General features: G+C 37.3%; 1 non-coding gene across 1 annotated transcript; it reads right to left on the bottom strand.

The window, feature by feature from the left end:
- Window positions 1–10,852: 10,852 nt before the first annotated feature.
- On the bottom strand, window positions 10,853–10,960 carry LOC131180445 (small nucleolar RNA R71). The gene has a single exon (XR_009149218.1). It is a non-coding gene; the product is annotated as a small nucleolar RNA R71 (small nucleolar RNA).
- Between the last annotated feature and the right edge of the window lie 7,849 nt (window positions 10,961–18,809).

The raw sequence follows: 18,809 nt of genomic DNA, 5'->3' as shown, positions 1-18,809 counted from the left end.
CAGAAATGATTACGATAGAATACAAATAAACTCAAGATCATGAAGAAAATAAATAAACAAAATGCATGAAGAAGTTAATATCATAAAACGTAATTAGCCCTCGAATAAACATTAAGTTGGTAATTATTCAGTTCTTATGAACACAATGGCTAAGAAATTATGATTTTTATTTGCATATTATTTCTTTCTATTTTATTATTTGCACCACTAAGCTTTATGCTTAGCGCCCGCTTTTGCAACGCTGTAGGTACCAAGATACCGATCGAGAGCCGTGAGACCACGATTGGGTAAGTCCATCCTGCAGCTTCGCATAGTGTCCGTGTCACCTCACAAAGTTACAAGCATTGGTAGGAAACTAGGTGTCATTTTGGTATTTTGTAATTGATCTTATTTTCTCATGTGTAAATGAACTTATAAAATGTAATTTGATGCTCATGTAAATAATGAGAATTGTGTTTGTAAATGAAAAAGTGAATGTTTATCTGTGATATATATATGATTATCACATGAAATGAATGATTGAGAAATGAATGTGAACTGAAAAATATTGAGATTTTGATAAATGGAGTTGAGATGAATGAATAAGAATATAGGAAGTGTTTTTCACAGGTTCCGAAGAACGGTTTTCTCCATTTTTAGCCGGTACTCTGCCGGATTTTCTTTAAAAATTTTCGGAACCTCAAATAAATTACAATTTCAATAAATGAATTATATTTCACAAATTATTTTCAAAACTATGATAAAAATGAATTAAGATAAAATAGAGTGCTCCGGCACACTGAGTGGCATAACTTGCTCGGCTACACTGTAGTCGGGTAAGGGGTGTCACATTTAGGCTCTAACCTAGGCTACACTGTAGTTGCTACCGGGAGGGTGTTACAGATGGTGTGACGGCCCGAGGTACTTGATACCCTGTGCCAGTTTACCCGTTTATCCAGTCCAGTCGTCCAGTATAGGTTACTTGGGCAACCAAAAATGAAAGTGGATAAATTTAATGAAACAATGAATATAACCAGTACAAAATAAGTACGACTACAAATACTCATCGAAAATTTATTTGCAATGAGACATCAATACATTCACTGCATATTTATTTTATGTTATTTCTTTTTATTTTATTATTGGCACCACTAAGCATTATTGCTTAGCGTGTTGCTTTTGCCACGCGTAGTTTCTGGAGATACTGACCGGGAGCCCAGTAGACCCTGATCGGGTGAGACCTCCCCGCACTCTGCATAGTGTCTGTGTCACCTCACCATCTTCAGTGCATTGGTAGGACACTAGGTTTCATTTTGGTATTTTGTAACTAACTTTTATTTTCTCTTGTGTAATTGAGACTTATGTAATGTATTTTGATGTTAATGTAAATAGTGGAAATTGTGTTTATGAATGGAAAATTGAGTATTTATTTATTGCTTGAATATGAATACCATGAGAAATGAATGATTGAGAAATGGAAATGTTGTTGAAAAATATTGAGATTTTGATAATGAAATGGAGTTTGGGATTGTTTGAAAATTTTGAAAGTGTTTTTCACAAGTTCCGAAGAACTGTTTTCTCCATTTTTAGCCGGTACTCTGCCGGATTTTTTATAAAATTTTTGGTACCTCAAATAAATTATAATTTTAATAAATGACTTAAATGAATTATATTTCATAAATTTTACTTCTTAACTATGAAAAAAAAAACAAAACAAAAAATAATAAATTAGGAAAAAAAATGATTGAATTAAAATAGGGTGTTCCGATACACTGCATGGCATATCTTGCTCGGCTATACTGTAGACGGGTAAGGGGTGTCATATTTAGTGGTATCAGAGCACGATTTAGGCGTTTTTGGGCCTAGATTGAGTCCATACCATGCATTGCATTTGTAAGAGTCGAGGTGACACTAATGCAAATCTGTTTGTCTTTGTTATTTTGATTAGGATATGTACCCCACATCTCAGAGGGCAGTTGAGGAGGAAGTGGAGAGTCATGCTCCACCTGCAGTAGCTGAGACTGGGGGTAGGGGAGAACCTGCTCCACCTGCTCCAGCAGAGCCTGCTCAGCCTCCATAGGTCGTGTTCCAGCAAATGGCCAAATTCTTCAAACAAATGGCTGGGGTAATGCCACCACCACCACCACCTCCACAGCAGAAATCACACCTGGAAAGACTAAGAAAATTTGGAGCAGTGGATTTCTTTGGCAAGAGAGAAGATGATTCTGTTGCAGCTGAAAATTGGTTGAACAGAACAGGAAGGGTTTTAAAACAACTCCACTGCACTCCAGAGCAAAACCTAGAAGCTGCCATATCTCTGTTGCAAGATGATGCATATGAATGGTGGGATACGGTGTCTAGTGAAGTGCAACCAGAAGTAATAACTTGGGACTTCTTCCTCTCAGAATTCAAGAAGAAATATGTGGGTAGTGTATACCTGGAAGAGAGAAGAAGAGAGTTCATTAACCTGAGGCAGAGACAGCTGACAGTGGCCGAGTATGAAAAGGAATTTGTCAGATTGAGCCGCTACGGAAGGGAGATAGTCCCTAATGAGGCCGAAAGGTGTAAGAGATTTGAAGAGGGATTAAATGACAACATAAAGATCATGATTACTGCCTTGGGAATCACCGACTTCACCAAGTTAGTGGAAGCTGCAATAAAAGTTGAAAAGGTTAGAATAAGTGAGCAGACCAGAAGAGAGAGACAGCAGAAGAGGGGCCCGGGTCAGTCTAGTTCATCTCCTGCACCTGGGAAGAAGTTCAAAGGTCCACCTGCACAGAGTTCAGGTCAACCACAAGGTCGAGTCGGTCCTGGGGCCCAGCTACGTTCACCCCTAGGAGAGGTCAGTCCACACCATCAGTGGGCAGCTCTCCAGGGATGGGGTTTAGGGGACCAGCCCCAGCATCTTCTGTATGTCCACATTGTCTAAAATGGCATAAGGGGGAGTGTTGGAGAGTGATTGGTGCCTGCTTAAGGTGTGGGTCGACAGAGCATCAACTGAGGAACTGTCCACGCAGAACTACTACAGCTGCTCCAACACAAGCGGCATGCACCGCTCCTGCACCACAAAGGGGTAGGAAATCTGGCAAATCTGAGGCAGTGGGACCATCACAGAGGCCTGCATCTGAGCCAGTAGAGAGGCCTGAGGGTAGACCACCTGCCAGAGCCTATGCCATGAGAGCTCAAGAGGAGCAAGATGCCCCGAATGTCATCAGGTGTACGTTTTCCCTCTACAATACATCTGTGCATGCATTGGTGGATCCAGGATCCACTCATTCATACATGTGCATCAACCTACCCATAGAAAGGGAGATACTAGTAGGGGAGAGTGACCAAGACATTCTGGTCACTAATCCATTGGGCCACAGTGTAGTGGTGAACAAAGTGTACAAGGGTTGCCCATTAAGGATTCAGGGGTATGAATTCTTGGCAGACCTGATTGAGTTGCCTTTCCATGAGTTTGACGTGATTTTGGGAATGGACTGGTTGTCACGTCATCAGGCAATGGTTGATTGTAAACTGAAGAGGATTTCTCTGAAAACTCCTGAGGGTAATGAGATTACAGTTATGGGGGGAAAGGATAGATTTCTTGTCCAATGTCATCTCAGCCACAGTTGCAAGAAAACTGATGAGAAAAGGCTGTGAAGCCTACCTAGCACATGTGGTGGATACTAGGCAGGCTAAGCCAGATCTGTGTGACATACCCACAGTAAAAGACTTCCCAGATGTGTTCCCTGAAGAATTGCCTGGTTTGCCACCAGAAAGGGAAGTTGAATTTGCTATTAATATACTGCTGGGTACAACACTAATCTCTATTGCTCCTTATAGGATGGCGCCCACAGAATTGAAGGAACTGAAAATCCAGTTACAGGAGTTGCTGGATAAGGGGTTCATACGCCCCAGTGTGTCACCATGGGGAGCTCCAGTGCTATTTGTGAAAAAGAAGGATGGGACTTTGAGGTTATGCATTGATTATCGGCAGTTGAATAAAGTGACTGTGAAGAATAAGTATCCATTACCTAGAATTGATGATCTGTTTGATCAGTTGAAGGGAGCAAGAGTATTTTCCAAAATTGATCTCAGATCAGGGTATCATCAGTTGAGAGTGAAAGATGCAGATGTGCCAAAGATTGCATTTAGGACTCGGTATGGACATTATGAGTTTTTGGTGATGCCCTTTGGCCTAAGAAATGCACCAGTAACATTCATGGACCTTATGAACCGTATCTTCCATCCATACCTAGATCAGTTCGTAGTGGTCTTCATTGATGATATTTTGGTGCATTCCAAGACTAGTGAAGAACATGATGAGCATTTGAGGATTGTTCTGCAAACCCTGAGAGAAAAGAAGCTGTATGCTAAGTTGTCCAAGTGTGACTTCTGGTTGAATGAGATTACATTCCTTGGATACATAGTGTCAGCTGATGGGATTAGGGTGGATCCCAAGAAAATAGAAGCAGTGATGGAATGGAAGCCTCCCGGAAATACAACTGAGGTCAGAAGCTTCTTGGGGCTAGCTGGGTATTACAGGAGATTTGTGAAGGGATTTTCCTTAATAGCTGCTCCAATGACCAAGTTGTTACATAAGAATGTCAGATTTGACTGGAATGACAACTGTCAGACTAGTTTTGAGAAGTTAAAGGCAATGTTGACAGAGGCACCAGTGTTAACACAGCCAGTGTCGGGAAAGGACTTTGTGGTCTACAGTGATGCCTCTCATAATGGGTTAGGGTGTGTATTGATGCAAGAGGGGAAGGTGGTCGCTTATGCTTCCAGGCAGCTAAGGCCACATGAACAGAATTACCCTGTGACACCCCGTACCCGTGTACAGTATACCCGAGTAAGTAATGCCACACGATGTACCGGCACACTCTAATATACCCTAATTAATTTTCATCATAATTTTGAATATAACTTGTAAAATATAACTCATTTAAGTCATTTATTGAAATCATAATTTATTTGAGGTTCCGTAAATTTTTAAAGAAAATCCGGTAGAGTATCGGCTAAAAATGGAGAAAACAGTTCTTCGGAACCTGTGAAAAACACTTCCAATAAACAAATTCATTCATTCTCAACTCCAATATCATCACGAAACTCAATATCAAGATCTCAACATTTCAATTTCAATTCTCAATCATCCATCACATGTGATGATCACATATAAATCATAAATAACCATTTACTTTTCCATTCACAAATACAATTTTCATAATTTACATAAACCTCAATATACATTACACAAGTTTAATTACATATGAGAAAATCAAAATTAAGTTACAAAATATCAAAATGACACCTAGTGTCCTACCAATGCAATCGCAAGTTGAGGTGACACGGACATCGTGCGTAATCGCAGGATGCACTCACCCGATCTGGCTTCATCGGGCTCACGATCTGTATCTCCAGTACCTACACGTGGCAAAAGCAACGCGCTAAGCAATAATGCTTAGTGGTGCAATAATAAAATAAAAGAAAATAGCAAGAAAACAAATATGTAGGGAATGTGTATGATTCATTTGTTTAGTATGGGTATATACATTAATTCATTAACTTTGTTCACTTTCATTCATTTGGTTGCCCAAGTAACCTACACTAGACAATCGGATCGATAACGAGTAAAGCGCACTGGGTACCTAGTACTCGGCCGTCACACCATCGGTCACATATGCATCTCGGTGTGCAAATGTAAGCCTAATAAGCTGTAATAACATCAGGCACAAGGCCAAGTCTCAATACAAAGTCAGAATGGCTAAAAGCCATAAAATCACCGAATGGCATATTGCCATGTGCAGTACTGCTAACTGAACCCTATTGGCATGCCAAACTATCCAAACCAATTATGTTAGGTATACTAGGGCATTTGAAACCTTTAAATTCTTCAATTTGTAAATTTCAAGTTTTTGGTGTCACTATTCATCTCATTGGTCAATAAAAATGTTGACTTTTGGATAGAAAATAGGTGTATTGGTTTTAACACCCCAAACACACCACATTTTGTATTTAAAACTTGTTGGAATTGATTGCCATTTCCATTTCTCAACTTAAATCTAATAGGGCAGAAATTTCAGTTTTTAAGACCCAAATTTACTGTTCTATTGGACACTGTTGCAATGGGAATTTGAAGAAATAGCAAACATGAAAATTGTTCCTTATTTTGTCTAGTTGAATTTCCTTTTTTGAACCACTCCATTTGGAGTTTTGTAGCTCTAGATATGGTCCAAAAACCACAGCTGGCCGGATTGCCAATCTGCAGAATTGACCATATCTACAGTAACATGAACAGTAAATAAAGTCACTTGGTTGGATGGGTTCTGGCCATAATTTGGGGTAGGTTCCTTCATGAAAGTTGTTTGTCTATGTCTTAACTTGTTGCTTTAAAAATTTCAGGTCAATTGACCAAATCTACAGTGAGTTATGGCCAAATGAATAGTTACTGTTCATTTGGTCATTCTGCAGAATCAATTGCAGGGTATCTGGATTGGGGCCAACTTTTGGTCCTCTTTCTTTGGTCATTTGGGCATGGTTTCTTCAGCAAAAATGTGCCATTATAAGCCTAGTTTCATGTCCAATTGGCCAAACACCAATTAGACCAACACAGCCCAAGTTATGGTAGTCCAAGTGGACTGAATTTTCAATCCCTCTGCTGCTGTCCTAGGGCAGCCTACATCTTCATTTTGCAATCCTATTTTTCAGTCCAAATTGTGCTCAACTTACCTAAAATAGTCACTAATTGACCCTTATAATGTTCTTTCACAATTTCATAAGCTAAATCTAAGTTTCACACCTCAAAACCCTAATTTCCATTATAAATTTTCACAACTACCTTAATTAATCACTTTCATTCCTTACATATATATATATATATATATATATATATATATATATATATATTTTTTAAACATACTCTCTAGTTCACTCTAAGTTCATCAAGACACTCAATCATGTTCCTTCTTTAGGGCTGCCAAAAATCATGGTGGACATACACATAACTTTTATTCATTTAAGTTACAAATTCATACTTGTTTCAAGTCTCTAGCATGGGATTAAAGAGTTTTAAGTATATATGTGCACTAACCTCTTGTAGGGCAGAATTTTCCCAAGTTAATCTTCACTTTCTTTCCCTTTCTAGGCTGCCAAACACTTCCCAAGAGGTAGAGACAAGTTTTTAGTGAAGGGACTTAGGGTTTTGGGGTGAGGAAAGCATGGAAATTGAAGCTTTAGAAAGTTTGTTAATGGAGGAGTGAGGGAGGAGGTGAAAAACATTTTTGAAGGAGAAGAAGGGCTGCTATTTGCTTTTTAATTCTTTGGTCTCTTTTGACTCTTTTTATTAGTTAATTTGATGGTTACTTAATTGGGATTGGTGGACAATTTTAAATGACCTCATAATATGTCATAATTGGCATTTTATTGTATTTTCTTTTCTCTTCTTCTCTACTCACTTTCAATTAATTTTTTATCAATATTAATTCATATTTTATGTCATAATAATTATTTACTTAACTGGACAAGTTGGCCAAAAATCACCTCTGAAGGCGAAATGACCAAAATGCCCTCCGTTTGGCTTAACAGGTCAAAATTGTCTGTACCGATTGAAAAATTTTTCTAGGTATTTTCTTGGCATTCTAATGCCATAGGAACCTCAATAACCCTTCTCTGGAGTCCCAAAAATTATTTTAAAATTTTTCTCCTGGGTCTAGGGCTCCTCGTTGCGAGAACCGCAACTTCCCTCTGGTTACCCATCGCTTGGGCACCGACTCGTTTAACTCGGTTGTATTTTATTTCTAAAATTTTTACTAAATTTTTCTTATTAATATTTGAGTTAATTATGGTCCCTCACTTTGATTTAAATATTTTTCCGGACGTTCTAGCTGTCCGGACCGACACCGGTCACAGGAACAGTAGAATGTACGGAGTTGCTATAGGGAGGGTGTTACATACCCTACCCATGATTTAGAACTTGTAGCAATTATCTTCTCACTGAAGATATGGAGGCATTACTTGTATGGTGAAAAGTGCTACATTTACACAGACCACAAAAGCCAGAAATACTTGCCAACCCAGAAGGAGCTCAACCTTAGACAGAGGCGATGGATTGAGTTCCTGAAGGACTATGATTGTGTAATTGACTACCATCCTGGGAAGGCAAATGTAGTTGCTGATGCTTTGAGCATAAAATCCATCATAGCTTTGAGATCATTAAATGCCCGTCTATCTTTAGTTTGAGATGGAGCTATTTTGGCTGATTTGCAAGTGAGGCCAAACCTGTTACAGTAGATTTTAGATGGGCAGAAGGTAGATGAGAAGCTAAAGGCTATTATGAGAAAAATCCTAAAAGGGAAAGAAACTGGTTATGAAGTGAAAACAGATGGGTATCTATACTACAAAGGAAGACTGTGTGTACTAGATGTAGGGAATTGAAGGCCAGTATTCTAAAAGAGGCACACACCAGTGTATATGCTATGCACCCAGGAAGTACAAAAATGTATCATGATCTGAAGCTTCAGTATTGGTGGCCTGGTATGAAGAAGGATGATGCATACATTTTGCATAGTCATTTAGGTTTAATTTTATAACCATTTTTATTTGATTATTAGCCATTTTTAGCTAATTTCATTAGTTAATTAGTTAGTTTTTCATAGTTGTCAATTTTGCATTAATTTGTAATTTTTACTTTGTTTTGTAGGAAAAATGGTGTTTTTGAAGGACTGAAGAGAATTTTGCCATTGAGGAGTGTCTTTTACAGCCAAAGATGTCAAAAATAGGTTTTCAAGCTGAATTATGCATTGACCAAATTGTGCATAACTTGCCGCATAAGCTATGCAGATCTGCATAAGGAGAAAGATCACTGTTCCAGAACCAGCTGAAATGTGCATAAGGAGACAGCATAGCTTATGCACATTCTCGCCTCCCTTATGCACCTTCACTAATTGTGCATAACCTATGCACCAAGTCATGCGCTGCATAAGTGACTCGTAACCAGCTAAAATCGCATAAGGGATCGTGATAACTTATGCGATCCACTTATGCAAATCCCATAAAGAGTTCATTAATGAGTCGCGTAAGATGCCCTCAATCAATTCCTCCTAGAACACACTATTATAGGGCACCATGTCAGAAAAATGCTATAAATAGTCCCATTTTCTCATTTTAGAGAAGAGGCAAGGAGAAAAGAAGAAGAGGAGAAGAGAGGCAGAATTTGAGGAGTCATTTTCACCTTCCACACCATTTTTAACCAAGATTTACAGATTTCTTCCTTCCTTTACATTTTTCTACATTTCTAGTGTTTAATTTCTTACTTCGTAGCTTAGATTAAAGCTTTATTTCCATTTAAACTCATCATATCTTGTAATCATTATGGATAGTGAGTAGTTTACTTTTGATTCTGGAGTAAGGGATGTAATATTTTAGTTATTTTTGTGGATTTGAACTGGGTTAGTCCCAATTTAATGAATTTATGAGGTTTAATCCATTTCTTGTGTGCTTATTCACATGCTTAATGAAGGGCCCCATTAAGTTATGTTCTTAATCCTTGGTTGAAGCACCGAAAGGAGAAAACCAAGTGATAGTTAATCAAGAAATTGGACTTAATTAACTTAGATCTAGAAATAGACTAAGAGTTAAGAGGGTTTTAATAGATTGATTAAAGAACCTAATGGGTCTTGGTTAATTTTAACTCCACGAAAGTAGGATTAAGTTAATTAAGGCACTCTTTGTCTCACTCGAAAGAGTTTTCAAAGGATTTTAGAATTAATCTCCTTTAAACCCATAAATTTCATGGATTGGGCTAGCTAGGGAAAATCCCAAAATAGCTTGAATATGAAATCCCGAACTCCGGAATCGCCTTTTTATCATTGTTAATTTCTAATCGAATTTAATTACTTGCCATTTTGAATATTGCCATATTTGAACTTGCTTACTTCAATTTGATGCAATTTTAGTTTAATTAATACATTGTTGAATAGAATATTAATTTTGCACATTTAAATTGCATATCCCATTACCCATTAATTTACTACTTTAAATACTTCGATTTAGTCAACTTTTATATCAAAAATTCAATCATTAACACGACTCCTCGTGGGATCGATATTTTTCTATACTACTTGTACGACCCGTGCACTTGCGGTTGGGACGCATCAAGTTTTTGGCGCCGTTGCCGGGGAGTTGTTTGCTTAAGATTGAATTCTTGATTATTTTAGTTGTTTTTTTAGTTTTATCTCTGTTATCTTTTCATTTTGTGTTTGTTTGTTCTTTTTCAGGTACTCTTAATCTTTTATGAGAAGAGCTAGAAGCACAAGTGATACATCCTTATTATTCAACCCTGAAATTGAGAAATTTTGTAAGGCCAACAAGAAAGAAACCAGAAAAAGAAAAGAAGCCTTGATAGAAACTGAATTAGAAGCAGACATGGCTGATGAAAGAATTAGAATTGGTGTTGGTAATGCTGGAAATGATCAAAATAATGAAAATGCAGCCCATGGTGAAGAAGTTGTTAATGCTAACGTGCCTAGGGGAAGTATGATGGATCATGCTTTTCCACGTTTTGATGACTTGAGAGAGAGCATAGCAAGACCAAGGATTGATGCAAATAGTTACAAGATGGATTTTGGAGTCCTTCAAATGATTCAGAATTCTCAATTTGGGGGTCATCCTTCTGAAAATCCACACACACATCTGAAGAAGTTTGCTATGATTTGTGACATGCAAAACAACTGGAGTATCGATGATGCAGAAGGCTAAAATTGTTTCCATTTTCTTTGAAAGATAGAGCATTGGATTGGCTTGATTCTTTACCTCACAACTCAATTACAAATTGGGAGCAGCTCACTGATGCATTTCTTGCCCAATACTTTCCACCTGGAAAAACTCAAGAGTTGAGGAATCAAATGATTGCTTTTAGACCAAGAGAAGATGAGACTCTTTATGAGTCATGGATGAGATGGAAGGAGTTGGAGAGACAATGTCCACATCATGCCATTCCTAAATGGATGATAAACCAGAATTTTTACACAAATGTCACTCCTGCTATCAGAGGAATCATTGATGCTCAAACTGGAGGGGAATTCATCATTAAGCATGAAGATGAAGCTTATGAGTTATTAGAGAAAATAGCAAAGAACAGTCATCTATGGAGTAGTCCAAGAGGGTCAACTCCAACTCAAAAAAGGCAAGTTGCTGGAATGTATGAGCTTGATCCATTCAACATGATCAATGCCAAATTTGATGCACTCACTAATGTCCTTGCTAAGAAAATGGAGGATTTAAGTATGCTAATCAGTTCATCATCATGCTCGAAGTTCTCAACAAGTTACTTATGCGGAAGGAACAATGAGCTGTGGAGTAGATTATCCTTCATATGCTTGGAGGAATCATCCCAATTTTTCATGGGAGAATCAGCAAAATCAAGCTTCAACTCATAACTTTCCATCACAACAACAAGAGCATCAATACCAACAACCTAGGCAACCACCACCTAGTTTTCAAAGAAAAGAATGCAAATCGCACCTTTACCAAGACAGCAAGAACAAAGTTCCACCACAGAGGCTTTATTACAACAAATTCTTGCTAATCAAATTAAGCGTGATGAAGAGTTGAGAGAGATGAAAGCAAGGCTGGAACAAATGCAAACACACAATAGGATGCTGGAAAATCAGATTGCACAACAAGCATGCTCATCAAGTACCAATTCTATGGGGAAACTTCCTAGTCAAACAGAAAATCCAAGGGAGCAATGTCATGCCATCACACTGAGGAGTGGTAAAATAGTGCATAATGAGAAGAGTGAAAAAGTTGAAAAGAGAGAAAATGAGGAAGATTTTGAGGAGATGAAAAACAAAAGAGTGAAAAAGGGAGTGCAAGAAAAGGTAAAGAGGAGGTTGGAGAGAAAGAAGAGAAATATATACCTCCAGCCTTACAAGCCACACTTCCTTTCCACAGAGATTTCAAAAGCCAAGCTTGATAAGCAATTTGGGAAGTTCTTAGAGGTTTTGAAGAAGCTATATATAAATGTGCCTTTATCGATGCTCTTTCCCAAATGCCTTCTTATGCTAAGTTTTTGAAAGAAATTCTCTCAAACAAAAGAAGACTTGAAGATTATGAGATCAGAGCCTTAATCGAGGAATGCAGTGCTATCCTCCAAAGGAAACTTCCTCCAAAGCTCAAGGATCCAGGGAGTTTTTCAATTCCATGCCACATTGGGGAATCATGTTCTATAAAAGCTTTATGTGATTTAGGGGCTAGTGTAAGCCTTATGCCCCTCTCCATCTATGAGAAGCTTAACATGGGAGATCTTAAGCCAACCCACATTTCTCTTCAGTTGGCAGACAGATCAATTAAATATCCAGAAGGGATCTTGGAAAATATACCACTGAAGGTTGGAAAATTTTACATCCCAGTTGACTTTGTCATTTTGGACATGGAAGAGGATTCTCATATGCCAATCATTTTGGGGAGGCCTTTCCTAGCTACAGCTGGTGCTTTGATTGACGTGAAAGGTGAAAAGCTTACTCTCAGAGTCGGAGAGGATCATTTAGTCTTCAATATTGGCAATGATAAGAAGAAGCAACATGAAGATGTTGACTTTCGTTTGAGAATTGATATAGTTGATGAGTTAGTAAAAGAGCACTTTAGAAAGAGCTATCCGAAGGCTTCTTTTGAAAGTTGTCTTATCCATAACGGAGTATCAATGATGAAAATCCAAAAGAGGCTGCATTTGCACAACATTTGAATAGTAATCCACTTTGTCCTATGGCACCAATCTTTCAAGTTGAGCAAGTGGAGAAAAGTGAAGTAAAGCAACCATCTCTCAAAGAAAAAGATGCACCACAGGTTGTCAAGAAAGAAATGGTCGAATTTTTAGACAAAGCAACAAGGATCTTCTCATGTGATGGAAAGAAAATGAAGTATAGATTCATTGAAGCACCTATTGGAAACAGAGGCAACAAATTCCAATTTCAGCCACCATGAAACATGAAAAGAGTCTAGCTAAGGACTATAAATTAGCGCTCTTGGGAGGCATCCCAAGTCCTTTTATTTTGCTTTTGTTGATTTACTTTCATTTTCATTAATTTTGTTTTTATCTTAAATTTCCTCAAATTCAATTTTTGACATTATTAAATCTTGTCCCTTGTAGATGTATATCAATGAAGAAAGGCTGGTGAACTATTGGGAGCTGCAATCTGGTTATTGCAGAGGAAAAATGCAATCTGCAGAAAAGGAAAAGTCTGCAGCAGATAGATTCTCCTGCCGCAACTGGTTTATGCAGAGAGGAAGAAGAAATTCTGCAGCAAAGAGGGTGTTTGCAGCAGATGGCTTGTGTTTTTGGTGAGGTTGGGTGTGAGACTTTTAAGTATGTGTGATTTTAATCTTAATATGGTGGTAAGTGAGTCATTTTTGCAGTTTTGAGCTTCTTTGGGTTGTAGGATTCAAGGTAAAAATGCTGCATTTTTCTTGGCATGACTTGGGGAGTTCATCATTTGTGAATAGATGCAACTTTATGCAGATTTTATTGAGTTTTAATGTGCTAAATGTTGATTTGCAGAATTTGAGTCAAAATGGCATGGGTCACAAATGCTTTTTATGCAGGATCCATCTTCTACAAGCTTGTGTGATGCATTTTTGATGAACTTTGTATATATTGATGTGTTTTTTGTGAAAATTTCTCATGGTTTATGCTTCATGGAATTATATTTCTTCATTTTAGGGTATTTTTCACACTTGCAAATCATGTTCCTTTGCAATCTTAATTTTGTTGAATTGTGCATAAGCAACTGCATAGCTTATGCAATCCTGCATAACCACAATTCTTGCCATTTTTCACCTTTATTGCAAGTGCATAAGGAGAGTGCATAGCTTATGCAACTCTGCATAACCTCATTTTGTCAAATTTCATATCTGTCAAACCTTGCATAAGGTGAGTGCATGACTTATGCACATTTGCATAACTTCAAATCCTTCATTTTCTCTCTCTGCCGAAGTTTGCATAAGGAGAGTGCATGACTTATGCACTTCTGCATAACCAAAAATCCAAAACTCCAATTCTGCCGAAGGGTGCATAAGCAGAGTGCATAACCTATGCACTTCTGCATGACCAGAAACCCAGAAAAATCAAACCTGCCGAAGGGTGCATAAGGAAGGTGCATAAGTTATGCACTTCCGCATGACCAGAAACTCCAAAAATTCAAACTTGCCGAGGGGTGCATAAGCAGAGTGCATAACCTATGCACTTCTGCATGACCAGCAACACAGAAAAACCAAAGTTGCCGAGACCTGCATAAGCAATGTGCATAGCCTATGCACTTCTGCATAACCAAAGATTCTGAATTTCAAAACCCACCGCAGAGTGCATAAGCAGAGTGCATAGCTTATGCACATCTGCATGACCACCAACCAAAGTTCCAAAAATTGCCGAAGACTGCATAAGCAGAGTGCATGACCTATGCACTTCTGCATGACCCAAATTTCTGAAAAACCACCGCGAGAGGTGCATAAGGGGAGTGCATAACTTATGCACTCCCGCATGACTTCGCTCCTCAAAATTTCAAGACCAGCCGAGACTTGCATAAGGAGAGTGCATAACTTATGCACTTCCGCATGACCAAAAAAAAAAATAAATAAAAAAAAAAATTTTGCAAATATTTTACATAGCCTATGCAACCCTTATTGCCACTTATGCAGCACCGCATGGCTTATGCACCCTACTTATGCACAAAAAAAAAAAAAAAAAAAAAAAAAAAAATTTTGCAAATATTTTACATAGCCTATGCAACCCTTATTGCCACTTATGCAGCACCGCATGGCTTATGCACCTTACCTATGCACATGCTCTGGACAGCACTTAACTCTGCATAACCTGTGCAGCTTCTTATGCATTCCTTTATCTTGAATTCTCATACCAGGTAACTCTTTCTTTTTGCTCTTCATTTTTTACAATTCCTGGTCAATATTAGTTGCTTTGGGTTTTGGTTATCTGCTGCTTGAGACATTGAGGACAATGTCCAATTTTGAGTTTGGGGGTGCACATTTTGATTTTTGGCTTTACTTTTCACATTTTGAGTATAGGAGCATCTCATTCCATTCCATTTACATATATTGTAAATATTTTACATATACATCCATACACACATATACATAACACATTTACACACACATTATACATCACTTAGAAATTATACACTTTGCACACAAATAGACTTCTTCCATTTAGTTAATGCATTGCTCATTTTTAGGGATCATGCATCATGCATTAAAATCTTTTGCCAAATCCCTTGAGTATTGAAAAGTTGCCTATGAGAGTGATTTGACTTACCTTTAGTTGGGTTTGTGGATTGAAAGTTTCCTAAGAGGTGCAAAGTTTTGAAGTGTCTATCCCTTGCCTATATCTTCTTAGCCAAAAAGCCACCCAACTAGTCCTTTAGAGATTGGAGTGTTTAGAGGGAGTTATTGGATATAAGGTAGTCAAATGATGTCTCACCAATCCTAGAACAAATTTTCTAAACCTTTCAAGGCGAAATATCAGCTTATACTTGAAAAGAGAGATGATTAGGCATTCTTTGATTTAAACCTTCTCATTTTAAACCTTTGGCCCTTTTTTTCCTAATTAAAATTGACCTTTGAAAACCCCTTTGAGCCTTTTTATCCCTAATTTTTCTTGAAATCCTTATTGCTACCTAGCCAATGAACCAAACACTCCAACCATTTTCATGAGAATAATATTGAATATTAGGTACACTCTATAAAAAAAAAAAGAAAAAAAAAAGAAAAAAAAATATACAATAAAAGGGAGAAGAAGTGCTTGTCATCTTTTAAAAGTGCTAGTATATGTGCTTTTCACTATTGTCATTCAAATTGAAAGAAATCCACCCAAAGTATTAAAAGAAATGAGTTTGGGGGTGGCAATTTTAGGGGCAATCATCAAAAGAAAATGCAAAATACAAGTTAAAGTATCAAAATGTCCCTCCATTTTTATCTGTTTTGTAAACTATGCTAGCACTTGACAATCCTCATTGTGTATTTCTCTCTCCCATATATAAAAAAAAAAGAGAAAAACAAAAAAATATATAATAAGAAGTGTACCTTATGTTTAAAAATTGAAAATATTCTCATGCTTTGAATACTTTTTACCCATCTTTCTTCTTAGCCTCATTTTGAACCCCATGGCCCCATTACATCCCTAAAAAGACCTTTGATCTCTTGATAGTACTTGCTACATTAGTGGAGATAGGAGTAGGGAATTTGCCTATGGGATTGGAAAATCATCCATTCATTCATTTAATTCCATCATTCTATATAGAGACACTTTGACTATTGATTGTTCTAGAAGTCCTTTTGAGTATAACTCTCTTTTAATTGGTTGGTTTGGGGATTTTGAATGATAATTGACTTGATGGCTAAGCGGTGAAAGCTTGGATAAGCATTAGATTCTTTGCATTTTGAAGGATGGGTATATGGATTGTTGGTATGGCTAAAGGTGTGTTTAGTTACTTTAATAGGTAATTTTCATAGCTCTTTGGATAAGGCACCCCTAAAAACTTTGCATCACATTCTAAAGTTTGCTTGAGGACAAGCAAAAGCTTGAGTTTGGGGGTATTTGATGCATACATTTTGCATAGTCATTTAGGTTTAATTTTATAACCATTTTTATTTGATTATTAGCCATTTTTAGCTAATTTCATTAGTTAATTAGTTAGTTTTTCATAGTTGTCAATTTTGCATTAATTTGTAATTTTTACTTTGTTTTGTAGGAAAAATGGTGTTTTTGAAGGAATGAAGAGAAATTTTGCCATTGAGGAGGGTCTTTACACCAAAGATGTCAAAAATAGGTTTTCAAGCTGAATTATGCATTGACCAAATTGTGCATAACTTGTCGCATAAGCTATGCAGATCTGCATAAGGAGAAAGATCACTGCTCAGAACCAAATGAAATGTGCATAAGGAGACAAAGATAGCTTATGCACATTCTCGCCTCCCTTATGCACCTTCACTAATTGTGCATAACCTATGCACCAAGTCATGCGCTTCGCATAAGTGACTCAGAACCAGCTAAAATCGCATAAGGGATCGCATAACTTATGCATCCACTTATGCATCCATAAAGAGTTCATTAATGAGTCGCGTAAGATTCCCTCAATCAATTCCTCCTAGAACATACTATTTTAGGGCTCCATGTCAGAAAAATGCTATAAATAGTCCCATTTTCTCATTTTAGAGAAGAGGCAAGGAGAAAAGAAGAAGAGGAGAAGAGAGGCAGAATTTGAGGAGTCATTTTCACCTTCCACACCATTTTTAACCAAGATTTGCAGATTTCTTCCTTCCTTTACATTTTTCTACATTTCTAGTGTTTAATTTCTTACTTCGTAGCTTAGATTAAAGCTTTATTTCCATTTAAACTCATCATATCTTGTAATCATTATGGATAGTGAGTAGTTTACTTTTGATTCTGGAGTAAGGGATGTAATATTTTAGTTATTTTTGTGGATTTGAACTGGGTTAGTCCCAATTTAATGAATTTATGAGGTTTAATCCATTTCTTGTGTGCTTATTCACATGCTTAATGAAGGGCCCCATTAAGTTATGTTCTTAATCCTTGGTTGAAGCAATCAAAGGAGAAAACTAAGTGATAGTTAATCAAAAAATTGGACTTAATTAACTTAGATCTAGAAATAGACTAAGAGTTAAGAGGGTTTTAATAGATTGATTAAAGAACCTAATGGGTCTTGGTTAATTTTAACTCCACGAAAGTAGGATTAAGTTAATTAAGGCACTCTTTGTCTCACTCGAAAGAGTTTTCAAAGGATTTTAGAATTAATCTCCTTTAAACCCATAAATTTCATGGATTGGGCTAGCTAGGGAAAATCCCAAAATAGCTTGAATATGAAATCCCGAACTCCGGAATCGCCTTTTTATCATTGTTAATTTCTAATCGAATTTAATTACTTGCCATTTTGAATATTGCCATATTTGAACTTGCTTACTTCAATTTGATGCAATTTTAGTTTAATTAATACATTGTTGAATAGAATATTAATTTTGCACATTTAAATTGCATATCCCATTACCCATTAATTTACTACTTTAAATACTTCGATTTAGTCAACTTTTATATCAAAAATTCAATCATTAACACGACTCCTCGTGGGATCGATATTTTTCTATACTACTTGTACGACCCGTGCACTTGCGGTTGGGACGCATCAAAGGACATAGCTGACTATGTGACTAAATGCTTGACATGTCAGCAAGTTAAGGCAGAACATCAAGTTCCATCGGATTTGCTACAGCCTATACGCATACCTGAATGGAAATGGGATCGAGTCACCATGGATTTTGTAAGTGGTCTACCTCTCACCCAAAAGAAGCATGATGCAGTATGGGTGATAGTAGATAGATTGACGAAGTCAGCACACTTTCTGCCAGTTAGGACTGACTACTCACTGGAGAAGTTAGCAGAATTGTATATCAGTGAGATAGTTAGACTGCATGGAATTCCACTTTCCATCATATCTGATCGAGACCCAAGGTTTACATCGAGATTCTGGAAGAAGTTGCATGAGTCCTTGGGTACACAACTCCACTTCAGCACAGCTTTCCATCCTCAGACGGATGGGCAATCAGAAAGAGTAATCTAGGTAAACAATTGAAACCAATTAAACTAATACACATATTGAACTGAAATGGTAATAATAATGTGAAATATATGTCAGGTCCTTGAGGATATGCTGAGGAGTTGTGTCATTGAGTTTGAGGGAAGTTGGGATAGATATCTTCCACTGGCAGAATTTGCATACAATAATAGCTACCAAGCTAGCATCCAAATGGCCTCGTATGAA

Source organism: Hevea brasiliensis, chromosome 5 (genome assembly GCF_030052815.1).
Source record: "Hevea brasiliensis isolate MT/VB/25A 57/8 chromosome 5, ASM3005281v1, whole genome shotgun sequence".
NCBI classification, from domain to species: Eukaryota; Viridiplantae; Streptophyta; class Magnoliopsida; order Malpighiales; family Euphorbiaceae; genus Hevea; species Hevea brasiliensis.
Note: the sequence above shows the minus strand (reverse complement) of the source record. Positions and strands in the feature narration are given on the sequence as shown.